Here is a 17832-nt window from a genome sequence, read left to right on the forward strand (position 1 = left end):
AGGGTGGGGGCTGATGGAGCTCAGCCCCCTGTTGCTATGATGAGGACGGTTACCAGCCATACTGCACCATCTACCAGGAAAAATTAGGAGCAGGAGCCCTTGATCGACCTCACTGATGCTAGTCGGCATGGTTACCAGTCCTTTTGCACTGCCCCATGTGCCAATAGGCTGATGATGACGATGGATATCAGTCATATTGTACCGTCAGCCACCCATGGCGGGGGGGGGAGCAAGGATATTGGTGTTGAGTGCTGCAGCATCGCATCTATCTGCAGCATTCAGTAAAGATAGGGTGATATGTAAAAGAGTCAACAGAGGATTGTTTTCCCTTTCACTTCTGGGAGTGTCGGGGTGCGTAAATTGCTGAGCTATGCCCTGACCCACCGCAGACACTGTGTTTGACCCTAGAAGCATTTGGAGCTCAGCCAAGAATGCAAATGTTTTTCGGAGACAGCAGGAACTGTGGGATACCTTGCGTCCTCAGTCCCCCCCTCCCTCCATGAGCATCCATTTGATTCTTTGGCTTTCTGTTACGCTTGTCACGCAGCAGCGTGCTGAGTCTCTGCTACGCCGTCTGTTCGGAGATTTTTTAAAAATACTTTGGACCAGGCGTAACATTACAGTAATTCCCCTAATTAGATGCAGGAGTCTCCGAGCGAGATCACCCTGAGGACGGTCACTGAAGGAGATAGAGAGCGCATGCTGCGTGAAAGCCAGCACAAACCAGGGCCCTATGCGGCCATGCTCGGGGAGGCAATGCTCCCTGAGTACCTCATGAAAGCCTGGCGCGGAAAAGTGTGCTACCACGGAGCACCCAATAAGGCAGCTCTCCCCAGGAACCTCCTGCGGAGGCTTTTCTATTACCTCCAGGAGAGCTTCGTGGAGATCTCCCAGGAGGATTTCTGTTCTATCCCCATATATAGAGAGACCTCCTTTTCACATACTTCAGATTCCTGTTATATTAAGAATAAAAGTTTACATGTTTAAAGCACTTACCGACTGCTCCTTCCCCTGATTCAGGGTCCGGGTTAATGGCCGGGGAGGGTTGGTAGGGGATCTCCGTGACGGTGATGAAGAGATCCTGGCTGTTGGGGAAACCAGCGTTGTAAGCGCTGTCGCCTGCCTCGTCCTCCACAAACCCTTCCTCATCTTCCCCGTCCATGAACATCGCCGAGGAACTGTCCGTCGACACTGTCCCATCGTCAGAGTCCATGGTCACTGGTGGGGCAGTGGTGGCAGGCTCCGTAGCGTCCGTTTGCCGCTTTGATTTTTTAGTAGCCTTGTCTGGGGTCCTTGATTTTCACGCGGCGCTGCGTTGCATCCTGCCTGTATCCTCTGTCTCTCATGGCTTTGGAGACCTTCTCGTAGGTCTTTGCATTCCGTTTGTTGGAGCGCAGCTCCGAAAGCACAGACTCCTCGCCCCACACACCGATCAGATCCAAGACTTCCCGGTCAGTCTATGCTGGGTCCCTCTTTCTATTCAGATATTACATGAACTCCTCTGCTGGAGAGCTCTGCATTGCTGCAGGTGCTGCTGAGTTCGCCCCGATGTCCAACCACGAAATGAGATTCAAACTGTCCAGATAGGAAAAGGAATTCAAATTTTCCCGGGGCTTTTCCTGTGTGGCTGGTCAGAACATCGAAGCTCGGACTGCTGTCCAGAGTGTCAACAGAGTGGTGCACTGTGGGATAGCTCCTGGAGCTACTAAGTTTGATTTGCATCCACACCTAGCCTAATTCGACATAGTCATGTCGAATTTAGCGCTACTCCCCTCGTTGGGGAGGAGTACAGAATTCGAACTAAAGAGCCCTCTATGTCGAATTAAATGGCTTCCTGGTGTGGACGGGTGCACGGTTAATTCGAATTAACGCTGCTAAATTCAAATTAAAGTCCTAGTGTAGACCAGGCCTGAGAGATTAGTATGCAAGCTATTCTCACAGACAACAGATTCAAAACACAGAGTATATTCCCCTGGGCAAAAACCTTAGTTACACAAAAGAAAACCCAATTTGATTATCCCTCTAATGCAAAAAGACAAAGTCACAAAAGGAAATAAACATTAGCTAATTAATTCCTTCTCTAATACTCACTACCCTGGGTGATTCCTTGATCTTTTTACTCCAGCACAGAACTTAATGAACAGACAAAGGAAAAACTTCCCTCCTTCCTCTTGAAAAATCTTGTCCCCTCATTGGTTCCTCTGGTCAGGTGTCAGCTAGGCTAGGTGAACTTCTTAACCCTTTACTATCTGTCTATGACAGTGCCACAGGACTCTTTGCTGCTTTTACAGATCCAGACTAACATGGCTACCCTTCTGATATTTTACAATTTATTAAACAGCAATCAAATTTAGAAAATAAGGAAAAAATGGGAAAGGTTAAAGGAAAACACATAACCCTGCTCTGGAACAGGGACACCACAACCAGTGTCTCTGGAATGTAAGGGAAGTTCAGTTTGTTCCTCACAAGTCCCAGGCCTCCTTTTCAGGCCCTGGCTGTGCTGCAGGGATGTTGCATGTCAGACACTTGCTCTGGCGGTGGCCACATGCCCTCAGGCTTTAGGTGGAAGAACCTTTCTTCCCAGCATCGCCCCCACCGCGCTGGGGTTATGGTCCCCTTCCAAGTCTGGCCTGAAGGGCCTCTTGCCTGGGGGCGTCTCCCTGCGCTGGGCCCACACCCAGGGTCCCCCTCGTTCTCCCCAGCTTCTTACTGCACCCAGCTCCTGACTGTTCCAGCCTCAGCTCCAGCTCCACCACTCTGCCTCAGCTCCAGCTCCCCCATTCTGCCTCAGCACTCTGCCTCCAGCTCCCTGGGCTGCTTCTCTGGCCCCTCTGGCTCTGGTTGCTGCAGTTCTCCTCCCAGCACAGGTCTGCTCTCTGGACTGCTTCTGTGGCTCTGCTTCCAGCACCGACCTGCTCCCCCTGGGCTGCTTCTCTGGCCCCTCTGGCTGGCACAGATCTGGGTGCTCCCCAGCTCAGCTTGGGCCCCTGCTCTCTCCTTAACTTGGCCTCACTCTGTCTGACCCAGACAATTCCAGCTCACACAGAGGACGGAACCCCCTCAACCTCCTGACTCCCTCATTAGCCTGCCCGCCCTGTCAATCAGACTGACCTGGCCTCTCCCCTTTGTTCCTGGGGACTGGTCAGTCTCAGGGTCCTAATTTCCTATTGATCCGTCCTCTTTCTTTTGGTACTGGGAGCGAGCCAACCAAAACACCCCCACTGAGTTTTAATAAGGGGACAACTAGACCCTACAGGCATTGGGAGAAGGCACCAAACTCTGGATCACTCAAGGCATTGTCTGACCCAGTGGTCCCCAAACTTTTCAGCTGGCGGACGCCAGCCGAAGGACCACTGTGGTGGTGGAGCACCCGCCGAAATGCCGAAATTCGGGAGCGACGCCTCTCGATGATGTCACTTGTCGATGGCAAGCGACGTCAGCGAGAGGCGTCCCCACCGAAATTCGGGGGCGGCGCCTCTCGATGACATCACTTGTCAACGGCAAGCGGCGTCATCGAGAGGCGTTACTGCCAAAATTCGGGAGCTATGCCTCTCGATGACATCATTTGTTGGCGACAAGCGTCGTCATCGAGAGGCATCCCTGCCGAAATGCCACTGCAGCATTTCGGTGGGTGCTCTCCTGGAGGCCAGGACGCAGGCGCATTAAGATGCCCCCATGGGCACCATGGCGCCCGCGGGCACCGCGTTGGGGACCCCTGGTCTGACCTATGCCCAGACTCGACCATTCTCATGTAATGGGACTAAATACTTTGCCTGCCTGCTATTGCCACACTATTAATATCTCTGCAATGTTTATACTTGCTCCCTTACTCCTTGGCTGTGGTATGGGAGACTGCTGCCTTTCTTTTATTATTGACTAGACAACTCCACTGTTAGATGAAATGTATTGTTAAGTCAGAGAGCTGGAATTGTGTGCCCAATTCCTCCTCCTTTCCAAACACATCTGGTCTGTGACTGTTCATTCTTTGAGGTTGGGATTAGAGTTTTATGCCACAGGTTCCTTTGATTGTCCCCTGTGGGTTTCTGTAGAAGGAAGGACAAGCATGTCATTGGTCTTCACTCATTGCCCTGCAAGAATGCAAGCACTGCAAGATACATTGGCATCTACTGCTGCCTGTCCATTACTCCTTTGCTTGCTTGCTTCTGCCCCACTGTAGGCAGAGATACTGTTCATTTTTCTCCTGTAATTTATTAGGAGGGAGGATTCATTAAGATCTAGCTTGTATGACGGGTTCCAGGCATATATAGGGTATGGAATGAGCTTCTACTGAATATTTTATTTCTTTTTCTCTTCTTTTAGGTTGAAGTTTCCAGCTTCTGGCAGTTTATCAGCTCTCGGCTTCTTGGCTGACCCTGTGACGTCTGAGTACGATCTTTTAATCCAGAAAGAGGCTTAAAGTGAGTATTGCAGTTCTCTTTAGTGCTTCCTTCCTTTAGAAGCTGTTTTTGTGGTGAGAAGGAAATGCTGGGCCAGGACACTATAATTATCTTCTGCTGGGTTTTAAAAAGTGCAGTGGATCATTAACTTCCACTGCACAATCCAAGAGAGCTAGTGCGAAAGAGCTGGGTATCAAGATGATTTTTCTCAATCATAATATCATCAATGTGGTGGGAAAAGACAGTTACCTTTTCCATAACTGGCGTTCTTCGAGATGTGTTGCTCATGTCAATTCCACAATAGATGTGTGTGCTCGCCACGTGCACTGGTGCCGGAAGTTTTTCCTCTAGCAGTACCCATAGGGGAGCGCTTCAGCAACCCCTGGAGTGGCGCCTCCATGGCGCGGTATAAGGGGTGCTGTGCACTTCCCCACCCTCAGTTCCTTCTTGCCAGACAACTCCTCCGACGGAGGGGAAGGAGGGTGGGATGTGGAATAGACATGAGCAACACATCTCGAAGAACACCAGTTACGGAAAAGGTAACTGTCTTTACTTCTTCGAGTGATTGCTCATGTGCATTCCACGGTAAGTGATTCCAAACTGTATCTGTTGGCGGTGTGTAGGAGTTTACAAACTCTCGGAACGAAGCACAGCCCTGCCGAACCCTGCGTCCTCCCTGGTCTGGAAGACAATCACATAGTGCGAGGTGAACGTGTGAACTGAAGACCATGTGGCAGCCCTACAAATGTCCTGAATGGGGACATGGGCCAAAAAGGCAGCTGACGAAGCCTACGCCTGAGTCGAATGTGCCTTCACAATTAATGGTGGAGGGATTCCCGACAGGTCATAAGAGGTACAGATTCACGAGGTGATCCAGTTGGAGAGCTGCTGAGTGGAGATCGGCTGACCTTTCATGCGCTCGGCCAAGGTGATGAACAGGTGCGAGGACTTTCTAAATGGCTTAGTCTGCTCCAGGTAGAAAGCCAGAGCCCGTCTCACATCCAGCTGCTCATCGGATGCATGTGGCTTGGTGCAGAGGTCTGGCAGAAAAATGTCCTGTCCCATGTGATAGGTGGAGACCACCTTTGGGATGAAAGAAGGGTGTGGGCGGGGCTGGCTCTTATCTTTATGAAACACCGTGTACGGGGGCTTGGAGGTCAGGGCCCTGAGTTCTGAGACCCATCTAGCCGGCGTGATCGCAACCTCACCTTCCACGAGAGGTGTGACCAGGAGCACGTGGCCAGCAGCTCAAACAGGGGCCCCGTGAGAAGGGCCAACACCAGGTTTAGGTTCCACTGTGGGACAGGGGCCCCAACATACGGGAAAAGGCAATCTAACCCCTTAAGGAATCGGCCAGTCATAGCATGGGAGAATACCGTGTGGCCCTGCACCAGCGGATGGAAGGCCAATATGGCCGCCAGGTGCACCTTGACTGATGAGGGTGCCAGGCCCTGGGCTCTAAGGTGGTGGAGGTAGTCCAGAATAAACTGGATCAGGGCAGCCACCAGGGAAACGCCCCACTCATCTGCCCATCTGGAGAACTGAGACCACTTTGCCAAGTGGGCTCGGCGCGTGGAGGAGCGCCTGCTTTCTAGGAGGACACACTGAACCCCTTCCTAGCACATCCTTTCCGCCCTACCTAACCATTGAGCAGCCACACTGAGAGGTGGAGTGCCACTAGGTTGGGGTGGAGGAGGTGACCCTGGTCCTGTGAGAGCAGGTCTGGGTGGGATGGCAACGGCCACGGAGGGGCAACCGCCAGGCCCGTGAGGGTCCCGTACCAATGCTGCCTGGGCTATGCTGGGGCAATCAGAAGGACCCAGGCATTGTCCGTCTTTATTTTTTCCAGGACCTTGCCGATCAGTGGGAATGGGGAGAAGGCATAGAGAAACTGGCCTGACCAGGACAGGAGAAAGGCATCGGAGATAGTGCCCCGTCACGCCCCCACCCCGGAGCAGAATCGGGGGCAGCGACAGTTCTGCCGAATCACGAACAGGTCCACCTGGGGAGTTCCCCACACTTGGAAAAGTCTGTGCATCACCTCTGAGTGGAGAGACCACTCGTGCTGAGAGGAGAAGTCCCTGCTTAAGCGATCTGCGCGCGCGTTCCGGGCGCCCAGCAGATGGAAGGCCTGTAGGAGGATGTTGTGGGCTATACAAAAATCCCACAGCCTGAGGGCTTTGTGGCAGAGGGAAGAGGATTGAGCCCCACCTTGCCTGTTGATGTAGAACATTGAGGCCGTGTTGTCCGTGAGGACCCTGACCACCCAGCCCTCCAGGTGTGAGCGGAAGGCCATGCACGCCCACCGTACTGCCCTGAGCTCCTTGACGTTTATGTGGAAGGTCAGATCCTGAGCTGACCACAGACCTTGGGTCTGAACATTCCCCACATGGGCCCCCCATCCCAGGTCTGACGCGTCGGAGACCAGCTCCAGTGACGGGGCCCTGCCCCGAACGAGACCCCTTGGAGCATGCTTCTTGGGGAGGACCACCATCATAGGGGGGTGATCACTAGCTCGGGTACCGTGAGGACTTTGTCCATCCTATCCCGGCCTGGGAGAACTCGAGGCCAACCAGAGCTGGAGGGGCCTCATCCTGAGTCTGGTGTGACAGACCACATACGTGCACGCCGCCATGTGACCCAAGAGCTGGAGGTACACTCCGGCTGTTGTCATCAGAAACCTTGTGACCGTGTCAATGAGCCCCTTCAGGGTCTTGAACCTGTCTGGTGGGAGGGAGGCTCTGGCCAACGGGGCATCCAGGACCACCCCAATAAACTCTATACGTTGAACTGGGACTAATGTGGATTTGGTGTCATTTACCAACAGGCCCAAAGTTGTGCATGTGGAGAGGAGAAGCACCATGTGATCCCGCACCTGCGACCAGGAGCTGCCCTTGACCAACCAGTCATCCAGACTGGGGAAGATCTGGACCCCTCGGCACCTGAGGTAGGCCACCACCCCAGACATACATTTTGTGAATACCCTGGGGGCAGTGGACAGGCCAAATGGGAGGACCGTAAAGTGGTAGTGTTCCTGCCCCACTGTGAAACAGCAGAAGCGTCTGTGCCCCTCAAATATATGAATGTGGAAGTATGCATCCTGTAGATCGAGGGCAGCGTACCAGCTCCCAGTATCCAGGGAGGGGATGATGGAGGCCAGGGAGACCATGCGGAACTTGAGCTTCACCATGTATTGGTTCAGGCCTCACATGTCCAAGATGGGCCTGAGCCCCCCTTTGGCCTTTGGGATAAGAAAATAGTGGGAGTAGTACCCCTTGCCCTTGAACTCCTCAGGTACCACTTCCACCACTCCTAGGCCCAGGAGCTCCACCTCCTGCTCAAGCAGAGCCTTGTGCGTGGGGTCCCCCAGGAGGGACAGGGACAGGAGGTGTTTGGGCGGGGAGGAAGTAAACTGGAGGGTGTAGTCCTGGGAGATGGTATTGAGGACCCATCAGTCTGAGGTCAGCTGCGACCACTCCGGCAGGAAAGCACACAACCAATTGGAGAAGGGAAGCTTTTTTGAGGGTGGATCCCTGATGAGAACTGGCAGGGCACCCTTGGGTGTCCCATAAAAATTGCCTTTTCCCTGCTTGCTTGCCCTTGGAGGACCCAGATTGAGGGGCAGGCCGAGACTGCCTCTGTGGGCGCCTCTCATAGTCCCGCGACTTCTTATAAGCGGTCTTGTATTTTGGGTGGGTGGCCTGAGTGGGAGTCTGCTGTGGCTTTAACTTAGGTTTAGCCGGAGCTGGAACATAGAGACCCAGAGTCTGGAGAGTCATGTGGGAGTCTTACAGGCCATGCAGCTTTGTATCCTTTTGTTCTGCAAACAGAGCTTTGCCGTCAAATGGGAGGTCCTGCAGGGAGGTCTGCGCCTCCCTGGACAGCCCAGAGAGCAGGAGCCATGACGCCCTTCTCATGGACACCGCGGAGGCCATGGACCATACAGCCGTGTCTGCTACATCCAAAGCTGCCTGCAGGGTTGCCCTGGCAGTCGCTGTGCCCTCCTCTACCAGCGCTTTGAACTCCTTCCTGTCACGCTTCTGGAGGGAGTCCTTGAACTTGGGCAGGGAGCCCCACAGATTGAACTCATACCGGCACAGGAGAGCTTGGTGGTTCGCCACCCATAACTGGAAGCTTGAGGACGAATACATTTTCCTTCCAAAAGAGTCCAGCCTCCTTGAATCTTTATTTTTTGGGGTAGGGGCTGACTGGCCCTGCCGTTCCCTGTGGTTGACCGACTCGACCACCAGGGAGTTAGGAGCAGGGTGGGTGTATAAGTATTCATGCCCCTTGGCAGGTACAAAATACGTGCGTTCTGCTCTCTTAGAGATGGGAACCAATGAAGCTGGGGTTTGCCACAGGGCATTTGAAATTTTTGCTACCTCTTCATGGAGAGGCAAGGCTACCCTGCCCAGTGCCGAGGAGGACAACACGTTAAACAGGGACTCTGAGGGCTCCATTTCCTCTGCTTGGAGGTGGAGGCTAGATGCCACCCTTTTCAAGAGTTCTTGGTGGGCCCTACAGTCCTCCTGCGGGATGGAGAGAGGAGGGGCCGTAATCGCCTCGTCCAGGGAGGGTGAGGAGGCCAGCGCGGTACTTTGGGTATCCACTGGTACTGGAGGGTCCACCACCTGGTTGGTCTCCGGGCACGGTGCCGAGGATGTATGTCCCACCGACTCCTTCTTCGGAGGTCTGGAGAGGGAGGCTGATGGTCCTTCTCAGGCTCTGGCCACCGAGTGAGTCCCCACTGGGGGCTGTGTCGTGGGCTACAGTGCCTACTGGTACCATTGGGCCAGCCACGGTGCCCAGTGCTACTGCACCTGCTGTGGCACCAGCAGAGCCGGCTGTTCGGCCTGGCTGGCCTGACCCATCGATGGACGACTACAAAGGGAGGCTGGGCTGACATATGACCTGCCGCTGTCCCTAGACCAGGAGAAGCGGCGGCGCCGGGAGCGATGCCAACCACAGGACCGCGATCCCGACGTGGAGGACTGATACCGTCAGTAACAGCTGCTCCGCAATCGGCTCCGGCGGGTGGACCCATGACGGTGAGACGCCCGCGATCAACACCCGGGGCGGCGGAGGTGGTGCCGTGGCGGGGTCCTGGAGCAGGACGCCGAATGGGGACGACATTGACGTTTGTGCTGTGACTGGCTGCGACAGCCCCTCCGAGATGAGGACCTTTGGCAATGTCTGCCTTGGTCCTGGCAGTGTTCGCCCCTCAAGGCGGAGCAGTGCCAAGAGTCTCGGTCAGACAGAACCCAACCAGACAGCCTGGTGTGCATCAAGGGCAATCCATGTGGATTTTGCCCTGAAAGGTCGCTGGGCGGCAACCGGCATTGAGAGCATTCCCTCGACCGAGACCCGTACCGAGCTGGGGGTGACTGCGGAGATCCCAGTGGCGGCTTGCCTCTGGAGCATGGGACTGACATCGGGAGTGCTCGTGGTACCAGCATGGACATCACATCCCAGGCCGCCTGCAGGACCTCCGGTGTGGAACGCATCCAGATATCCGCGGAGGCCTGCTGCAAATGGGCCAGGCTACTCTGCTCAACTTGAGTCGGAGGCCTAGAGGCTAGTGGGGATCGAGGACTGCCCGACGTGGGTCTAGCCTCTGTCTCGGGTTTACTGTGGTGCCATGGTGAAGAAGGCCTCTTCCTAGCCTTCTTGGCATGCCCCGTGGACAGGGAGCAGTGCTGACTAGTCAATGGCGCCGAAGGGTCGCCACGCACTGACACTGCGGTGCCTGGTGCCGACTCAGAGCAGCGCGTTGGAGGCGGGCTCAGCACCGACTCCATCAGGATAGCCTAATGTCCCTTTCGCTCTTGGTCCGAGGCTTAAACGACTTGCAAATCTTGCAGCGATCGCTTAGATGGGTTTTCCCCAAACAACATAGACAGTCCACATGCGGATCACTCAGTGGCATAGATTGCCTACAAGTGTTGCACGACTTAAAACCCATGATACGGGGCATGCCCCGAACCCAGGCACTCTACTAAGCTAAACAACTAACTAACTACAGGTACCGTACACTGAACGAACAAGCAGTTTCGGGGATGAGCTACAGCAAAGCTGGAGCAGAGCAGTTCCGAACCACCTTCACTGGCAGCAAGAAGGAACTAGGGGTGGGTAGAGCATGCAGCGCCTCTTATACTGTGACATGGAGGCGCCACTCCAGGAGTTGCTGGGGCACTCCCCTATGGGTACTGCTAGGGGAAAAACTTCCGGAACCAGTGCATGTGGCGCACACGCACACCTACTGTGGAATACACATGAGCAATCACTTGAAGAAGAAGCTACTTATCTCTCAAAGGGCCATGTGTCTATTTGTTCTGGCTTCTGCCATTATTGTCTGTTGTTAAAGGAAAGAACATTATTTTCCTTGTGGGTGTTATCCTCTAGGACACAGTCTGAAAAGGTGAGAGATATTTAGGCTTTTCCCTAGTGCCTCTGCCTTAGTCCATTCCTAGTCACTTCTGTAAGAGACAGTGGAAAAGTGAGATATTGGGGGGGGGTCTCTATTTATTTCCCATCAGTGATTTCCTAAGCAATTTTGTTCAGTGTCTGATTTCCCACGTTCCCAGATGTATCTTATCCATGCTGAGCCTGGCAGAGGAGAGAGGTGAACTAGCATTTTTTGATGGCAAGACTGTGCAAGTTACAGCCAGGATATGACTGAATTGAGAAAATCTAGTTTGAGGTGGAAGGGTAGGAAAATCTTGTGCCTGAGAATTAGTCTACACTACAAAGTTTTGCTGGCATAGCTATGTCAACTAGGAGTGTAACCCCCCCTCCCCCATCTCTCCTGGGGACTAATCCTGCATTCAGATTGGAAGGATTTTGTGATATAAACAGTGTATCTGCCTTTCTTCTTGTTCCCTGGATAGCAAGCAGACACCCAGAGATAGACTCCAGAGCCCTCAGCATAGCAACCAGGTAACAGCACAAACACTGTAATAGAAAAATATTTGTTTTACATCTCTAGACTCAGGCATTCTAGTAGTAGGAAACTAGTGAGGACAAAAGTTTTCTGTATGTATGAATGTATATATACAGACATGGAATAGGTTACCACTTTGTTGAACATGTAAACACCGATTGCACACATTGTAAGGAGGCACCAAATTGTGTCTCACCAACAGGCACTATGGATTACTCATCATTCTCATTGAACAGGGGTTCTTTCCTAATTAGTATTATTTATATGGTACCAACATAGCACTAGACATTTAGCAGACACGTACGTGGGTCAAGTAGTTAAAGTTACATGTGCCCTAGACAGCTTACACAATCTATATACCCAAAGTACAGAAGGATGGGGTGCTTCCTCTCTCTTGTCCACAGTTTTTTGGGGTTTTTTGGAGGGGTGGGGGGGCTTTCCTGCCTCTGCTGCTGCACTCTGGCCAAAGAGACTTTAAAATTTCTACTCCAAAATGGTATCACTGGATTTTATTAAAAGTTGGAGGGAAAGTGCAAGGATTCCTACAGATCCGATATCTATGGGGTTTGGGTTGGTAGTGATGATCTTGATAGATAAGAAGAATTTTCAGCAGCAGCAATATGTCGATTCCACATCTCTTCTTTTAGGACAAGGACTGTGTCAATGGACAGTTTATTGTTCACAGATTATTGGTTATGCACCAGACCAATGTCATAATCCAGCAGTGGGCTTTCTTGAATCAGAGTGGGATGACTTTCATAGAATCATAGAATATCAGGGTTGGAAGGGACCTCAGGGGGTCATCTAGTCCAACCCCCTGCTCAAAGCAGGACCAATCCCCAACTAAATCATCCCCACCAGAGCTTTATCAAGCCTGACCTTAAAAACCTCTAAGGAAGGAGATTCCACCGCCTCCCTAGGTAACCCATTCCAGTGCTTCACCACCCTCCTAGTGAAAAAAGTTTTCCTAATATCCAACCTAAACCTCCCCCACTGCAACTTGAGACCATTACTCCTTGTTCTGTCATCTGGTACCACTGAGAACAGTCTAGATCCATCCTCTTTGGAACCCCCTTGCAGGTAGTTGAAAGCAGCTATCAAATCCCCCCTCATTCTTCTCTTCTGCAGGGTGAGAATGGGTATCACATCAGTTATTGCCTCTGTGTAGATAAAGGGTATGTGTAGGGGAGAGGAGCTGTGTGTGCCAGGATGGACCTGGGCTGCCATGGTCATGGGAATGCAGGATGATTCCAAGACTTCAGGCACTATGAAAGGCACCAAGTTCTGCTGCAGCCAAAATTGTCTGGCCAACACACCACCCCAGCCATGACTTCTCATCATGTCACCCTCCTCTAATGTGGATAGTCTTTCCCTACCCCTATCTTTTGAGATTTTATCACATTCTCCTTTTCCCTTGACATGTGCAGGACTGCCTTAGTTCCCTGCTTTTTCATGTATGGGCGTTGGCTCAATACTGCGTTGGCTCTTATTTTAGATGGAGATTATTGACGGAGTCTGTTGCCATCTATGTCCAGTATTTGTTAGATGTCAATCTTCATACTCTCTGAACATCTTAAAAATTACATAAAGGTTATTTGAAAAGGCCTGGAAATTGATTCTGTTCTTCCCATTCTGGGACTGGCCATTTACTTAAATCTTTCTCTGTCTTTTTCCTAGTCAACATACTTTTCTTGTTTCTTTTGCTTCCTCCTGGACCAAGAGGCTTTTCATTTGCTCCTTTAAAACAATGTGGAAGTTTGCAGGAGAGAAGACAGATTAATACAGGTTTAGCTGGTGGATGCAATATTAGGGGCATACTAATAGAGATTATAATGTTTTCCATTTCTCTTCTTTTGAGATGAGGACAATCGACTTTACCATTCCTGTCCTAGGATCTGCCACTTTCAGGATTCAGGCCCACAACACTGGCAGAAATAGCTTCTGTCCTCTATCTTCACATGGTAGGTAAGGGCATCTCCCTACTTCTGGCATGTGGGAATTTAAGAGGTTGGGTTTTGGGGGTATACGCAGAAGGATTCTGTCTCCAAGTGGCATTTGTTTCCTTTGTTATAAGAAAAGAGGCTAGGAGTCAATTACAGGAGTGGGTAGGTGAGGTTCTGTGGCCTGCAATATGCAGGAAGTCAGACTAGATGATCATGGTGGTCCCTTCTGACCTTAAAGTCTATGAGTTTAAGACCTTAAAGACAGAAGTTTAAGGCTCTACCACATAATTGAGGGATTCTCAACCTTTGTCCTTGTGAGCCCCATCCCCCACCACCCAACATGCAATAAAAACTCCACAGCCCACTCCTGCCACAACTGTCTTTCAGTAGATTAAAAACCAGGGCAGGTGTTAGGGGGATAGCAAGCACAGCAATTGCCGTGGGCCCCACAAAGCTAAGTTGCTCAGGCTTTGGTTTCATCCTGGGGCGGAGGGACTCGGACTTCAGCCTCAAGGAGAGGGGCTCATGATTTGAATTTTTGCCCTGGGTCCCAGTGAGTCTAATACAGGCCCTGCTCTCTGGTTTATTTTGGCAGACCCCTGAAACCTGCTTGTGGCCCCCACAGGAGGCCCCAGTCCCCTGGTTGAGATCCATTGACTTAATTCATGCAGATTTCAATGGGTAAAGCCCAGTCCAAGAATTATTATTTGCATTCAGTTTTGTTGCTTAGAGAGTCCAGCTCATGGGATTCCTCCATCTAATCTATTGCATTTCAGCAGGAGGGTGTTGGGGACATTCCTTACAGTTTCAAAAGGCAAAACATTGATGGTACAGCTTAATGGAATAAAGTAGCCATCCCCTGATTGCATTACTGGCCAGGTTCATGTGCTCATCAGATTATCCTTGAGACTGGGGATAACATGCAGGCATGCAGCCCAGTGCCCACCACATCAGTAAGAAAACAGGCTGCTGACTGAAGAAGATTCAGATGTTTAAATACAATAGGCAGCAGTAGCTCCATATAGACCCTTCTTTGTATTATTTTCTCAAATAACTTAAAAATGAGTGAGATGTTACTAGCGCAGTGACTGCATGTGCACATTGCAGCTACTATCCCCCCAAGTAATGGCTCACACAAAGCCCAGTGGAAGCTTTTATGTAAGTAGGAAATGCTGCACCAGGACACCAGGATTATCTTCTACTGGCTTTCAAAAGTGCAGTGGATCTTTAACTTTCCCTTTACGGCCAAGGGCGCCAGTACAAAGGAGCTGGGGCTTGTGATGATTTTTCTCCATCAGAATACCATCAGTGTGGTGAGAAGCTGCTCCTCTCTCAAAGGACCATTTGTCTATTTGTTCAGGCTTCTGGCATTGTCATGGTTAGCTAAAAGGAGAGAATGATGCTCTCCCAAAGGTCATTATCCTTTGGGCACATTCTGGCAAGGTGAGAGGTGTTTGAGCTTTTGCCCAGTGCCTCTCCCCTGCTCCACTCCTACTTAGTTTTGTAAGAGACTGTGGAAAAATGAGGGATTGGGGAACTGTGTTTATTCTCAGTCGGTGATTTCCTAAACAATTTTGTTCCGTGTGCAATTCCAAACAAATAAGGAAGTTATTTCTCTTAGGAAATGGGATCCAGGTATGGTACATTTCCTGCTGACAGCTGGAAAATCCACATAGTTACTCTATACACGCCAGCTACTAAGTCGATAAGAGAACCACAGTCCTCAGGGTACCATCAGTTTGCTCTTTCGTAAGCATATGATGCCGGGGGTGAGAAGACTCAAACTGCAAGTCAATCACTGAATGGAATCTCCACTCCAAACCACTTCCTGACTCCATTGTCTCCCCTGGGGGGGAGGGGGGGAAGAGAGGGGAAAACTCTTTCCCCTGTAGGGCAAAGCTGGCCTTCGCAGAAAAGTGGTATGGTGGATTATGAGCCCCAGCTGAGTACATATCCCTTTTGTCACTTCCAGTCTTGAGAATGCAGATGTATATGAAGGACATCAGGTGTATCGTTGCCCTTGCTGAGTCTGGCAGAGGAGAGAGCTGAGGTGTCATTTTCGGATGGTAAGAAACCGGTGGTCTGTGTTTATTCTCCATTGGTGATTTCCTAAGCAGTTTTGTTCAGTGTCCTCTTCAAGGGAACTCAAATATTAAACAAATAATCTGAAATCAGATAAAAGGGATTCTACCATACATAAAATTCTAAACAGTGCGTGTGTGTTTCTTCTGGTTTCCTGTATAGTTGGGAGATGCCCAGTGATCGAATCCAGAGCACTTATCGGTGGCAGTCAGTAACAGCACAAACACTGTAACATAAAACTGTGTCTTATCTCTCTACAGGCAGTGAGGACAAAGGTTGGGGATCGCAAATCAGAGGTGATAATTAGTTACACTGATCCAGTAACTAATAGCTGGAAAGGAAAGGAAAGTGAAGAAGCCAAGACTCCAGAAGTACTACTTAATATTGCAGTTGAAGACCAATCTCTGCAGAGTTCTGCGAGTACAGAGGCTGGCTTCAATGGGGCAGAAGATTAAAATGCAGAGGGGTTAGTCCAGTGCCTTATATTGTATGTGGAAACTTTGCAAGTGCTGCAGCTTTACAGTATTGTGCAGCAAGGATCTATCACAACAGCAAGAGGGGGAACACATGGACTGTCATCTCTATTAACACGATAAAGAAAGATTAACAAGGCAAATTAAGTTGCTGGAGTTTTATTCTCCCCCATGAAGGGATGTTTCTACCTCCACGCCCAATAAATCATTGGAGAGTGGTTCATTCTCCCGCGGTGGGCACTGGGCAGTTAGGTTTAGCATCCCCAGCAAGACACTGATTGGAGGTTTATTCTGTCCCAGAGGACATGGAGTGGGATTTTCCACCCCAGAGGTATGGCCACAACTGTAGAAGCTTTCATAATGTCTGTCAGTGCAGTGTAGCAGCTGCAGGAAAAGCTTCAGTGCTGTTCCAAATGTAACAACAAAGACCCCTAGATATAACCTCAGGAGTCAAAGGGTTAGATAACACGGGGAAACATCTTCAATACTTCAGTTGCATGATTGCTCTGTGTGCTGCCCATCCATGCTTGCTATCATTAAACACATGACTGGTACTGAAGTGTTAATGAAGAAGGTACAAATTCCCTCCTTGGCACAAAGGCAGAACCTGGAGCTATTTACACCTATAAACAGACTGAGCCGGGTTTATCATTCTCTGCAGGCATGTGTGCAAAACAGAGAACTCAGGTGCCCCCCAATACCCATTTCTGCTCTCTCTTTTGGCGTCTAAAGGAGTGGTATCATGGGTCACAATGCAATGGAGAAGAGGACTCAGCAACTGCATGGGGCAGTGCCAACAAAAACAGTATTAAAGCAACAACTGTCTGAATCTTTCAGCTAATATCACTGCTGGGCAATATTATAGGATTGTCCCTATTAAAGCATGTGAGCCTGTAGCAAAAGGCCAGGGAGGTTGGAGGGGAGCTTCACATTGGGATTCACATTTTATTGAGCTCCACCTTCTTATGCCATACTCACACTGCAGATGTGTACCTCCTCCTTATCCAACAACCATTACAGATTGCCGTGAGATCATTATACATTCTGTAATGAAAGTAAGTTACCCTCCTTATCCTCCTCCCTACCCACATCTTAACACACAATGCCAGGGTGGTATTGTCTAGTGTTATATCTCATGCTGCAGATGGTGTCCTATCTGATAAAGATAACGACAGCTGTCAGACAGGCTCCAGTTATAGGTAGTTGTAGGCTAAAGTCTAGAAAAGGTCAGTGACCACCCCATGTCTGATGTGTTTTCTTCACACTGCTTCATGCATTTTAAAATTTCAAGGAAATATTAAATAACAGTGCCTGGCTACAAGAGTCATTATTCCTATGGGAGGATTATAATATTGCATGTTCCTTTCCATTTCTTTTTTTAAGGTGCAGAACCACTGACAAAGACTGATTTCCTCATCACCAGCTGTTTTGATCTGGGTTTATGCTAGAACAGCTGCATCCCAGATCCCAGGTAGCAATAAGATCAATTTTAGAAAATTCTCTCTCCCCACTTTCCTCATCATCTGCTCCTATCTTCTACTGCAAGGATTAACCCCGCAGCTTCCATCACCTAGATGACGACTCCCATGTCCTCCTCCACATTCTCCCTGTACTTTTTCCTCAGTCCCAATTAAGCTCCTGTAAGCCCCCGTACAACCAGTCATAGCTTCATCTATTGAAAACATTTCCTGTGAGATCTTGTACCATTGGGCTGCATGCCCATCAATAAGGAATCTCTCCTGTGAGACCCCATATAATTGGTGGCAGAATCTGCAATGGAAAAGTTTTATTTATAGGTGATATACTGTGAGCTTCCTGGTGCAATTACTGTCTTGCATCTTGTACTGTACTGGAATATAATCGAACTTGTTTTCCTCCGTCTCTGGCTTTTCTCTGTTTTACTCGGCTACTGGAGAGTTTGCCCTTTTCATCATACACCCTCCCTACATACGTGTGCTGAATTTGTAAGGATGCCTGAGCTTTGGAAAGTGCTCTCA

The 17832-nt window shown here is 50.3% G+C and overlaps 1 long non-coding RNA gene across 11 annotated transcripts in view; it reads left to right on the forward strand.

The window, feature by feature from the left end:
* Positions 1–15956, forward strand: part of LOC120408969 — a 28595-nt gene extending 12639 nt beyond the window's left edge. For 3 of the 11 annotated variants that reach the window (XR_005601032.1, XR_005601028.1, XR_005601033.1), the window contains exons 7-13: positions 4321–4418; positions 5021–5325; positions 6247–6675; positions 7225–7344; positions 13196–13298; positions 15253–15346; positions 15623–15955. This is a non-coding gene — a long non-coding RNA (uncharacterized LOC120408969). Of the gene's footprint in view, positions 1–4320; positions 4419–5020; positions 5337–6246; positions 6740–7224; positions 7345–8227; positions 9313–13195; positions 13303–15252; positions 15347–15622 lie in introns of those variants that run through there. The other 8 variants (XR_005601023.1, XR_005601029.1, XR_005601027.1 and 5 more) reach the window with 7 other exon arrangements.
* The last annotated feature ends 1876 nt before the right edge of the window (positions 15957–17832 follow it).

This window comes from Mauremys reevesii, linkage group 7 (assembly GCF_016161935.1).
Source record: "Mauremys reevesii isolate NIE-2019 linkage group 7, ASM1616193v1, whole genome shotgun sequence".
NCBI classification, from domain to species: Eukaryota; Metazoa; Chordata; order Testudines; family Geoemydidae; genus Mauremys; species Mauremys reevesii.